Genomic DNA, 13,109 nt, shown 5'->3' on the forward strand with positions numbered 1-13,109 from the left:
ACAGAAAGCATTTTCAATATCGCAGTTCTGACTAAGATAACCAATTAAGAAATATAGGCACATTAAAATAGGATAAAAAACAGCAAATGAGAGGCATACATTTTAATGAAAGTGACATTTGCAATGTACCATCCTACCTAGCATTACAAGTTAAAAAATAACTGAATCTGTCTGGTTTCTGCAGGTAACATAAGTTGTTTCTAAATCAGCCTTAAGGGATTGTAATACTATAATAGCATGATGCCACACTATGACGTGTAATGATTAATAACTTTAAAATATAGCACTAGGTATTGCTTACTAACATAGGTTGTAAATTCTGCAAGTACAGCTGCCAATAGCAAATGATCAGAAATTAGCTTTGAATTGTCTACTACAAATTAGAAGATGAAAGCAATTAGCTGAACAATTGCTATGTATAAATGCACTGGTGTATGCTTTAAAATCAGCCACTGTAATTAGGCCCTTTACACAATTTCCAGGTCCAAATAAAAAATCTTGTGGATGAGAAAATTCCCAATTATTAGCTTAGCATAGAAAATTCTGGCTGGTACCTCACCAGATACTTGGCTACTTACTGAAAAGAACTCAGGGTGGCTGAGGAAGCAACACTTTAGAGCAGGGATCCCCAACCTTTTTAACCTGCGAGCAACATTTAGAAGTAAAAGGAGTTGGGGAGCAACACATGCATGAAAAATGTTCTTGTGATTTGCCATTTGGTAGGCCCTATGTGGATTGTCAACCTACATTGAGGTTCTATTTGGCAGCACACCTGGGTTTTATACAACCAAAACTTGCCTCCAAGCCTGGAATTCAAAAATAAGCTCCTGCTTTGAGGCCACTGGGAGCAACATCCAAGGGGTTGGAGAGCAACATGTTACTCACGAGCTACTGGTTGGGGATCACTGCTTTAGAGCATTAGATGTTACATAATTAAAAAAGAGAGAATTCTTCCATCAGTTGAACAGTAGAAAGGACATTATGAGTTGTAGTTTTACAGTATACTAAATGCTGATATTGCCTGCTATATCGCTTGCTGCAACCTGTCTCTTCTGTTTCAACAATAAAGATTCTGTAAAGCTAACCAACAAAAGGACACCCTTCATTATGGTGCATTTAATGTATTCTACAAAAGATAATGCACTCAAATAGTGGATTCACAAAACCTGTACATGCACAAATTCCCCTCAAAGCTCTTTCCCCTAAGCATAGACAGTGCCCTCCCCAAAGCCAATACTCGTCTGGTGTGCACATTTTCCTACGCAGGTGACACTGGCAGCCTTAAGAGGATGTACCCTTTGTTCTGTTTTGTTCTATTTTGAGTTGAGCACAATATTTCTAGAGCTGTACATCTGTTTGTTTGATCTGGTCTTTTCTTGCACGTGAGACATATTTACACTACTTAATGTAGTGATGACCCATCTTTCACTAAACAAGTAGCAACAAATCTGTAGACATTTAAGTATCAATCAGCAACAGTATTGGTTTGTTCAATATATATTGCCTGGTATGAAGCCAAATAGCCTCATCACCTAACAGGGATTTATTTTTACCTTCAAAGGGCACAGGTGTCCTATGAAAGGATTAAAAACAGTGTCTCTGTATTTGTAAAGATGAATGCAGTGCTGCATTTCTATAAAATGACAAATGAGCTATAAAGCAATTTATTCGGTGGTGGTGGTATATGATATATTTTAACATCTAAATCATAGAAATACCCGATTGCATTATACAGTTTTATTCTGAGAATCATTTAATATCTTCATATTTATTCAAAGTGAGGGCATCAAACACTCACATCCATAGACTTGTTGTGAAATCTAAATGAGTAATTATACTGTGATGAGGCCTTAAACACATTTATTGCTTTTCTCCCACAGTCTTACCAATGGCAGTGGAATTTCAGAAACAGCTTTTTTTGGCAGCTTTCAAAAGAATCTGTAGCCAATACAGGAACACCTGTGGTGAGATCATTTAGTCTTAGAGCCAATAACCACTTCACAGAGAGCTCTGGGCAGTATGGTTAGCTCATAACCTGGACAATGCAATCATCATCTGACAAATTATCCAATCAGCCCAATCAGTTTTCGGAAATCTGAAAACCCTGACACAATGAGTTATAGTCTGCCAATTCAGTTGAAATTGGCAAACTGACAAACCATATCTCGCAATGTATAACAAGCTTTAGATCAGCTGAATCAAGCTCAAGACCTGGGACCTGTAAATTGAATAATGGAACAGCTGTGTACTCTGCATACCTAAGTGCACCGTGAAGCTTCTTCACATACAATAAAGCAATTAAAACGGCTTTATTTGCATTTTGTCCATTCCCTGGAACATTATACAAGTGCAATGCTTTGCAAAAAGTATTCAAACCCTTGACAGATTACATCAAAGTATAAAAGTTCAACAATTACTTTATAATTGGCATGGTTTTATTTTTAGAGAAAAAAAAACTATAAAAATGATATGCTGTTTGTATAACTATTCAATCCTCACATATTTTAAGACCAAACATTTTCAGCAATAACATCTTCAAACAGAAATAACAGTCATTTTGGCCCATTTGTCCAGTTAGCTTTGTTCCAGGTTCTTCAGGCAAGTTGGATAATGGTTATGCACTTACATTTTATAATAGTGCCCAGGATTCAGAATTGGACTAAGTTCAGGGCTTTGGTGGTGCCACTATAGGAGATTCAATTTGTTATTCTTGAGGCACTTCAGTGTTACTTTCAATTTTATTTGGGGCCATTGTCCTGCTGAACTTTTGTTTGTGCTTGCGTTTTCTTGACATTGAGACAGAAACGAGTCCCTGTGATTTGCAGTATCCATACTTTATTTTATCAAGATGCATAGTGTGTGCTCGTGAATAGGGCTGGGAGAATTTGACCCGTTTCATTTCGGCAAAAATTCGCCGCCGGCGAAATGTCGCAGACGCCCATTAAAGTGTATGGGCGTCCAAAAAAGTTTTGTCACGCGGCGAAATTGTTTTGACGCGCGTCTTTTTTTTTTTTTTTGACACACGCCTCCATACAAGTCTATGGGCGTCATTTTTTCGGCGAAACAAGGCGAAAAAATTCGCCCATCCCTACTCGTGAAAAGCAGCAGCAAAACATGAAACCACCACCACCATACTTCATTGTAGATATGATATTTTTTGAGGTGTTAAGAGTTTTGCAGCCAAAAGCAAAAGAAATGTATGTGGGAATATCTATCTTCCTCTTGTTCCTTTGGATTTATAACTTTAATAATGATCTCTGTCTATGTTACATCCTGAAATTGTGACCATTATTTTAATTATTCATTGGATCCCATCCCGATATCAAGGCTAATATATTAATTTACCTCACTTTCCTCTGGCAACAAAAAGATCTAAGGATTGCTCTGTTATCCAAATGGTGAGGTGTAGGACAGCGCCTCTCCCCACTCAGGTAATTATACCCAACCAGTACATAATAACTTTGAAGTAATAACTGCTACCAGAAAGGGGTTGTGACACCATAGACCTTGATAAAGCATACACTGAAAAATATGACTATTGGTGCTAAATAATGCTTCTTTGCTTTTCCACTGAAAAGCAAAGGCACATATTTCCCATTGGAGCCATGTCTGAGGGTTGCATTAAATAAATTCAAGTTGGATAATTCACATGTATTATTTTTTACACTTAACAGGATGACACAGAAAGTAAGTAGATGTAGGTATCGAGAAGGACAAAGAGTAAGAAACAAAAAAGAGGAGGGAAGGGTCAGAGAGAGAGACTACAAGTACAAATGTATCTCAATAATAACCTTTATTAAACATAGTGCACCTTAAATAAGTTTTTTTTTTAAATCACCCAAGTACTGTGGGGCTGTAAAAGATTTGGCTATCACACCATAGGTGTGATAGCCAAATACACTTGAAATGTCACAAATAAAATAATGATATGTTATGTTAAAGTCAAGTATCACATGTATGCTCCTGATATGTTTATGCAAAATATGTCATTTTGTTCATCCTCTTGTAAGTTACCAACTGTTTCTCTTCGACATACAAGACAAATGTGCTGTACTTAATGTCAAACGTGTCAATGTATAATTCAGAATTTGCTCAATAAATGCTACCTGAATTAGAAAAAAAAAAAAAAAGATTTCTCATGTCCTGAACCTTGCATTTAACTCAACATCAAAGTCCATCTTGGATACCATATTGACTTCCTCTATTACCGTCATGGTCTCAAATACTTCCTAAAGTCATAGAAACAGGAAAGGATATTCAGACTGTTTAAAAATTTTAATTTTTGTATACCCAATGATGTGTATCTAGCGCTGTGTGCTGCCTCTTAAAAATCTAAGTAACACAATATTCCTGGTAAACGCCTCATAGGAACCCTAGGTGCTTTTTAAATATATTCCAGACCCATATGAACAGCATGCAGAATATATAATAAAGCAAAAAATAGACTGATAATAGAGATGGGACTATTGGTTATTGGTTGGTTGGGTTATTGTTGACAAGCATACAGTAGATGTAACAGTCATCTGATTTATTTAAGTGATAAGTCACTGTTGTATTGGCAGTATTGCTACTTCAGTCAATATCAGGGTAAAATATCATGGTTAAAATTATTCTTTTCATTGCTATAAACTTGAAGACTTTTACATATACAATAGGAGCTAAGTTTTTCCTTACATGAGGGTCTGTAGCATACTTTTCCAATTAACTTGCCTGTGAGAAGTTCCACCCATATGGTTTCAGCTTTTCACTTATTCCCACTGCAACTTCTTCCTTTACACTGAGATTCAATTATGCTTAACATACCAACACAACACACCCCTTTCCTTTTTCCCCTTTTAAAACATGGTATAGCCTTTATTATATTATGACCCATCATTTGACTATATTTTAGTATCACCAAAAACATCATAGGGGCCATTTGTAACCAAACGCAGCATGCAAAGTGCAAAAAAGGACACAGTTGGCCATTTTTTGAACCTTGCATGCTGAAATTAGGTGCGTGCAAATAGCCACAGGCCTTTGTGCTTTGTAAGAGCAGGTGGGGTGCCATGTAGTTGCCCCCCTCCTCGCACCTTATGTGCTGTTCAGAGAAGCAGGGTAGGGAGCAGCAGGAGGTGTAGGCCACATGGGAAAATTGTGTTACCTGCTAACAGAGCTTTAAAATACACTGTACTTTGAATAAGAAATGCCTGGAATTATACGTGCCATTTCCCTAATAAATTAACATTACTTATTTTATTTCAGAGTAGTTAGTTACTCTGAAATCTACACTCTACACGACTGCATGGCACTCAGAGCGATTCGTTTTCCGAAGTTGCCCGAAGTTTCCTCGTGAGTGAGACTTCAGAAAATGAAGCGCTCCAAATGCCGGCAGTTCAGGGAGATTAGTCGCCGGGTGACTGATCTCCCCAAAACTGAGCGTGAGCCCTGACCCTTATACACACTGGGCTCTATCTGATTAAAGGGCTAATCTAATATGTATGTATGTATAACTTTATTTGTAACTTCTGCAAGGACCTGCAGTGCTGAACAATATATAAATGTACACATAGGGAGAATAAGTAACATATTATACATATATATATATATATATATATATATATATATATATATATATATATATATATATAAAATAAATACACACAGAGTACACAAAGCTTATATAAGGATACAGAACTTAAGTACCATGTGGTAAGAGAGGAAGGAACTCCTGCCATGTAGAGCTTACGATCTAAACTAATCTAATAAAGTTGTACAATTTACACCAACAAGTATTTCAAAATAACCAGCAAGTACCATTTACTACCCACTTGTTTGAAGGGTAAAACATTAGCTAAAGAAGATTGTGCCTAAAAAAATCAGTCAATAATTAATTAATTTGTGACCCGGCCTATTACTGTCCTTTGATCATACCAACCCAACCTCCTGACACAAAAGGCTTATAAACAAAACCCCCAAGTTTATAAAAGTACATATAGGGGGAATAAGTAACATAATGAACATTATAAACAAAACCCCCAAATATGGTTAACCTTAAAACAAATATTACAATTTTCCTCATTGCAGTTCAGTCAAACGGTTCACAACTCCAAATATACTATTTACCACCAATGCCGCAAGAGTAACTTGTTTGCATCACTTATAATCAGTAAGAGATATACAGTATAGTATGGCAAAGAAGCCCCGGATATCTACAGAATTTCTATTACCACCACCGCCATCACAATACGCCATTCTGAAAAATAATCCTGTGCTGTAGTGTGTAACGTCCCTTATATTTGGCAATAAAAATGTATCATCAAAATGTGCACTGTATAATCCCTAAGGACAATATATGTGACCATCTATAACTAACTCTATTGCCAGAATGCAAGAAGACTCAGAAGTAAGGTAAAAAGTTTATATGGTAGTCTGCAGACATCTCATTCTCTATCTAATATGATTTGAATGCCATGTTGGTAATAAACGTAGGATTGTCAATATGGATTACAAAGAGAGTACAGTATTTATATGTCACAGTTTAAAAAACCAGCACAGGTATGGGACCTGTTAGCCAGAATGTTCGGGACCTGGGGTTTTATGGATAATGGATCTTTCTATAACTTGGATCTTCATACCTTACGTCTACTAGAAAATCATGTAAACATTGAATAAACGCTATAGGCTGGTTTTGCTTCCAGTAAGGAACATAGTACTGCTTTATTGTTACAGAGAAACAGGAAATCATTTTTAAGAATTTGGATTATTTGGATGAAATGGAGTCTATGGGAGACGGGCTTCCCATTATTTGGAGCTTTCTGGATAACAGGTTTCCAGATAACGGATCCCATACCTTTATGGAATATGACTGATAAAGAGCACATGCAAGTAACCTAATGTCAACCGTGCTTTTACTTTCAACATCCACGCCATCAGCAGTTTACACGTCCTATGTTGTTGGATGGCCTGTCATTATAGCTTGACAATATGATATCATTCATTCTCCTCTGGAGGTCCTTGTGACTCCCAGGCTTCCCCAAAATACAATTTACAGTAAGATCATATAATATGAATAAATAAGAAATGTATTCAGATGTCTGTTTAAGGTATTCTTCCCAGTATTGAAGTAGATGAGTCAAAAGTTCGGTTAAATCAGCTTGATATTTTTGTAAAATACTATATTCAGGGCAGGAGCAACCTATATAATTGAATTAGCTACACTTTAATTACACTTTCTCAGAATCACCCTGACCAAATGTTTGATCATATAATTAAATGGGTCAGATCATTAAGGACTTACAAGGTGCACTAAACTATCATTATGGAACCATTTAGAAGCATGACTAGATTTGGAGGTGTAATTAAGTTGAAGGAATGTGCATTTCTAAAAACAAGGTTGGGGTATTCTGTATATCTGCAATGTGAGGAAATGCTGAGTCATTTGTGCCTTGGTATATATAACATTAAAGGGATACTGTCATGGGAAAAAAAATTTTTTCCAAAATGAATCAGTGTATAGTGCTGCTCCAGCAGAATTCTGCACTGAAATCCATTTCACAAAAGAGCAAACAGATTTGTTTATATTCAATTTTGAAATCTGACATGGGGCTAGACATATTGTCAATTTCCCAGCTGCCCCAAGTCATGTGACTTGTGCTCTGATAAACTTCAATCACTCTTTACTGCTGTAGTGCAAGTTAGAGTGATATCACCCCCCGCCCTTTCCCTCCCCAGCCTGCCAGAAAGCATTTCTCTCCTAAAGTGCAGGCACAATTCACATGACTGGGGGCAGCTGGGAAATTGACAAAATGTCTAGCCTCATGTCAGATTTCGAAATTGCATATAAAAAAAATCTGTTTGCTCTTTTGAGAAATGGATTTCAGTGCAGAATTCTGCTGGAGCAGCACTATTAACTGATGCGTTTTGAAAAAAACATGTTTTCCGATGACAGGATCCCTTTAATTTCTGTGTGTATATCCCAAATAGCTCTCTTTGATATCATTCACCATCATGTAGAATCAAAGGAGGGCAGTATTAAGTGTGCCAAAATACCTATAACTCTGAATATTCTTTACTTTTCCTTAGGGAGTAATAATAAGCTTATTATCCCAGTGCTAATGCATTCCTCAATTGTTCTGCACAGTGTAAATATCACCAGACTGTCAAGACTTTCTCAGTTAATGCGGTTTTTATAAACAGGAAACCCCTAATGCTTTTGAACTTGTTTAATACTATTACATATCAGCTATTACACAGCAAAGATCTTGGAAATTGCATTCAAAGTTGAACTTCTTTTTATCGTTGATTTGATTTTTTTTTAAGAACTATATTTTTATTCATTTTAAAAAGAATGAAAACAGTATTTGTATTTGAAAAGAGGTACAATGTACATCAGTTTAACATCAGAAAATTAGCGGGTGCATATCATGCACGTCATGTATGTGTATGTTTGTGACATATAAGACATGAGACTGAAAACAAATGGTGTAAGCATCAGTGTGTGTCCTCTGTTATGCAATTTGGCACTGATAATAGGTTTTGGTTTTTCAATACCGAATTTGCAGCATCTGGGTTAGCACCCAGTTTGTGTCACCAATGATAGTATTGTGGTCCAAGTTGATTAATTTGTGGTTCTATAGTTGTCCTTAATATGAATCTCACAAGAACCAGTCCTCAACAAAGGGCAATGAAGCGTCATGAAATAAATCCAATAGTCCATCCTCCTTAATGGATGTATTATATTGATTAGTTTTAAGGAATCTGGTGCTGTATGAGCTTTCCAGTGGGCTGCAATCAGGCATCATGTTCCCATGAATATACTTTGAGCAAATTTTTGAGTGAAGTAAGTGGATTAACGGGTCCTTCTGTTTTGTAAGGCAAGTAATCCTGGATAGTATATCTGTGGTTGTATCCCACAATTGTGTTAATATTGAGTGTGCCCAAAATATATGAAATAGTGTGGCAGGACTCTGGTTGCACGGCCAACATGAACATGACTCTGGAAAGAGTTTTTGCAGTAGTGTAGGAGTAATTTGATATTTAACATGTACACATAGTTTTATTTTCTTTATTGTGAAAGTTTGACCGTTCTTTACATTTTCTTTAAAGGAGCATCTTCACCACCCCAAAAACATTTTTATTTGCATAATGAGATCAAGGGGCACATTTACTTACGTAGCTCGAGTGAAGGAATAGAAGAAAAAATACTTTGAATTTCAAACGTTTTTTGGGCTACTTCGACCATCGAATTGGCTACTTCGACCTTCGACTACGACTTTGAATCAAACGATTCGAACTAAAAATCGTTCGACTATTCGACCATTCGATAGACGAAGTACTGTCTCTTTAAAAAAACATCGACCCCCTACTTCGCCAAGTAAAACCTACCGAACCTCAATGTTAGCCTATGGGGAAGGTCCCCATAGGCTTTCTCAGCTTTTTTTGATCGAAGGAATTTCGTTTGATCGATGGATTCAAATCCTTCGAAACGTTCGATCGAACGATCATTCCTTCGATCGTTTGATCGAAAGAATAGCGCTAAATCCTTCGACTTCGATATTCAAAGTCGAAGGATTTAACTTCGGCAGTCGAATATCGAGGGTTAATTAACCCTCGATATTCAACCCTAAGTAAATCTGCCCCAAGTGTACTTATAAGCAACTTTCAAATGTAAGTTAAATAAAATGATTCACTTTAAAGTTATTTGTACATGTAATAGTTAGTGAACGCACTATCTTCCTGGCTACTGGTTCTGACTCCTGAAACAATTTAGCAGACAATTTATCAGTTGTCAGAGCCAGTGTTGGACTGGAGTCTTGAGGGTTTGAATGATACAAATCTATCTCTTAATTCCATATTTTTTCCATTGAATAGTCAAATTTGGGTTCTTTAAGGGCCAGTACATGATAAGTTTCAAAAATCGAATCTGAATTTTTTTCAAGACTGAAATCAATTTTAACTATTCCCTAGTCGAATTTCACTTAAAAAAAACTCTAAAATTCGAATTTCAAAATTTGAAATTGAAATTTTAACTTTGACTCTTGATAAAGCTGCCCCTATGTATGTAATGTTTTCAAAGACAAATTTATATTTTACATTTCAATCTGTTGGATGCAACCTAATGATCTAATGTATGGATTTTAACTAGCCAGCAGGCACTAAAAATGCACTGAAGCAAGAAAATTAGCTTTTTGCGTCCGGGAGCTTTCAAGTGTGGGAGACTAACTTCCTGCACCTATGTTTTAGCACCTACAAGTTAACTGCATTATTTGTGGACTATTCCTTAGTTCTTAAGGAGACAGAACCTGCCATACAAAGTGTCAAAGCCTACGCATGTAAGTGTTTTTTTGTGCACTGAACTGAATAACAAAAACTGTGTTAATACTTGTAAAGATCTTTAACATCCAATGCATCCAATTGCATCTATTGACAAAGGATAGATGAGGAACAAGGAGACAAAGGAAATATTTATTTAGTAGAAATAATCAAACACAATAGGGAGTTCTAAAATTTTATTACTATTTTCTGAAAACCACTCTGACCAAATCATCATCATCATTTATTTATATAGCGCTGTCAAGATAATCCACACAGATCCCCCCCCCATTTATCAATACATTTTCACAACAAATTGTTGTGGAGGAAAAGACTTGATAAAATTCTAAAAAAAATCAGAATCGTACGTTTTTTTGGATTTGTCGATAAAAACTGCAACTTTTTCAGGTTTGATGGCCAAACCTGCAACTTTTTCGGATTTGATGCCCGAAACCACGAAATCTTCAGATTATTGAACAAAATCCAGAGCAGATCAGGATATCTTCAAAATGTCAACGCGACATCTGTCATTGATTCCTACATGAACTGATCTAAAAATTAATGGTTTTTATTTATACAGCTAGCAATTAGTTTTGGTGCCAAAGATGATATGTACAAAGTATGTTCCTTTTCTCTTATTCTTGGTGGATGATACTTACCCATACTGTGGCCATCAGTCCTTACCTTTTTTCTGTGTGATACTGATCAACCTTCTGTTTGGTGGCTTTTTGCTAGGATGATTTGAAAGTTAATAATTTTATTTTATTCTGATTGCAAACGTTTTTATCTGGACAATCTTCATACATTAACTCTACTTTAAAAAAATGTAAACATTAAATAGACCAATTGGCTGGTATTGCTTCCAATAAGGATAAATTACATCTTCATTTGGATCATGTACAAGGTACAGCTTTATTACAGAGAAAAAGGAAATAATTTTTTAAAAATGTTGATTATTTAGGTAAAATGAAGTTTATGGGAGATGGCATTCTATAATTCTGAGGTTTCTGGATAAAGGGTTACCAGTTAACTGGTCCCATACCTGTACAATATCTTCTATTGCCTATCATTTTTATATAGCCCTACCTATAAATTTTTACAACAGTAAAGGAAGAACTTACACTGCAATAAATTATACAGAACTCTAAAAGCTATGAGACACAGAACTAAGGAGATCTGTGCCCAGTAGAGCTTACAATGTAAGTAACGAGTAATTTACATTGTAATGAGTAATTTTACCTGTTTCAACTGTCCTGATTTTGATGGGACAGTGCCAATTTTGACAGCTCAGTCCACAGTCCCAAATTTTTTTTAAAATGTCCAAAGTTCTTATTTGATCTTCTTTATTTGTTTGCCAGAATAGGATACACAGTTTCTGAAACGTATTTTAATTTAAATAAGTAAGAGACTATTGGCAGAAAGCATAGAATACTCAGCACCTGCATTATAATACAATTGTAACATAAGATAAGCAGGTCTCTTGGGGGAACTGTGACTTACAGCTTAAACAGGGGATTTTGTTCACAAAATGGGCATGGTCAATTTTTGATCAAGCTACACATGCCAGATATTTTTAATCCCCCTTTCCATTTTTCAAATGTTGGGAGGTTTGTAGAGGTACAAATAGGAGGACTTTATGCAAAATGCTCTGCTATTCACTACATTTGGAGGCACATTTATCAAAGGTTGAATTTCAAATTTTTTAAGTTAAATTTCAAGTTTTTAAATACTCCCCTAAACCCCCATAAATTCGAAAATCGACCAATTTATTAATAAAATCAAATTTTTTAACACTCGGATGAATGGAATTGACCTGAAAACTTGAATCAAATTTGAGTCGAATTCAATTCAAGTTTTAAAAACTCAATATGAGTTTTTTCTCTGAAAAAAACTCGAATGTTAGGAAGGCTGCAAACAATTGATCCCTGGAGCTCTACCATTGACTTAAACAGCAATTCGGCAGGTTTTAGGTGACGAATAGTCTAATTCGAGTTTATTATATAAGTATTATATCTCGAAAAACCAATTCAAATTTTTAAAAAATCTCAAATCAAATTAGAATACCTCCCTAGTCAAATTTGACTGTTTTGACGATAAAAATTTCGAATTTTCAACTCGAACCCTTACTAAATCTGCCCCTTGTCCCAAAGTGCCTAGATAGGATCCGATACTGCTCCAAGATGCAACAATTGAGTTCACTTGAAAAGACCAATGAAGAGTTCCTTAAAGAGCACCTGTTGGTTAAAAATGTTATCCCCAACCAAAGGTGCCTGCTAACAGAGCCCACATTTCGGTTGGGGATTACAGTATTCCATTTAAAAAAAATGCCCCTGCCATCGCTACGCTACCCGCACCGTGAGGGAGCTCCCAGTGCAAGCAGCCATGTTGTGTCACTCGCATGCACATAACGCGCATATGACGTCACACGCATAATGAGCAATTCGGGGCACATTTTTTTTAATGTGCATGCGAGCGACCGGACATGGCTGTAGCGTAGCACTGGCGGGGGGGCATTTTTTTTAGAAAAAAAAAAACTACTGTTATCCCCAACCGGAATGTGGACTCTATTAGCCTGCACCTTTGGTTGGGGATAACATTTTTACCCAACAGATGCCCTTTAAGGAGGAATTTGGGATTGCTGGAGAGTTACAGCACCTAGATTGGCAGATATATCAAACATCACCTTACAGAATGTAATGCCCTCTTACAATTTACAATCTACTATAGTAGTCTAAGTAACGTAGTGCCTTTAACCAGTCTAGTTCACTTTATAGACATTTAGGTACAGACAACTCAGCCCCCATGAACTGACTACC

Source organism: Xenopus laevis, chromosome 8S (genome assembly GCF_017654675.1).
Source record: "Xenopus laevis strain J_2021 chromosome 8S, Xenopus_laevis_v10.1, whole genome shotgun sequence".
Taxonomy (NCBI): domain Eukaryota; kingdom Metazoa; phylum Chordata; class Amphibia; order Anura; family Pipidae; genus Xenopus; species Xenopus laevis.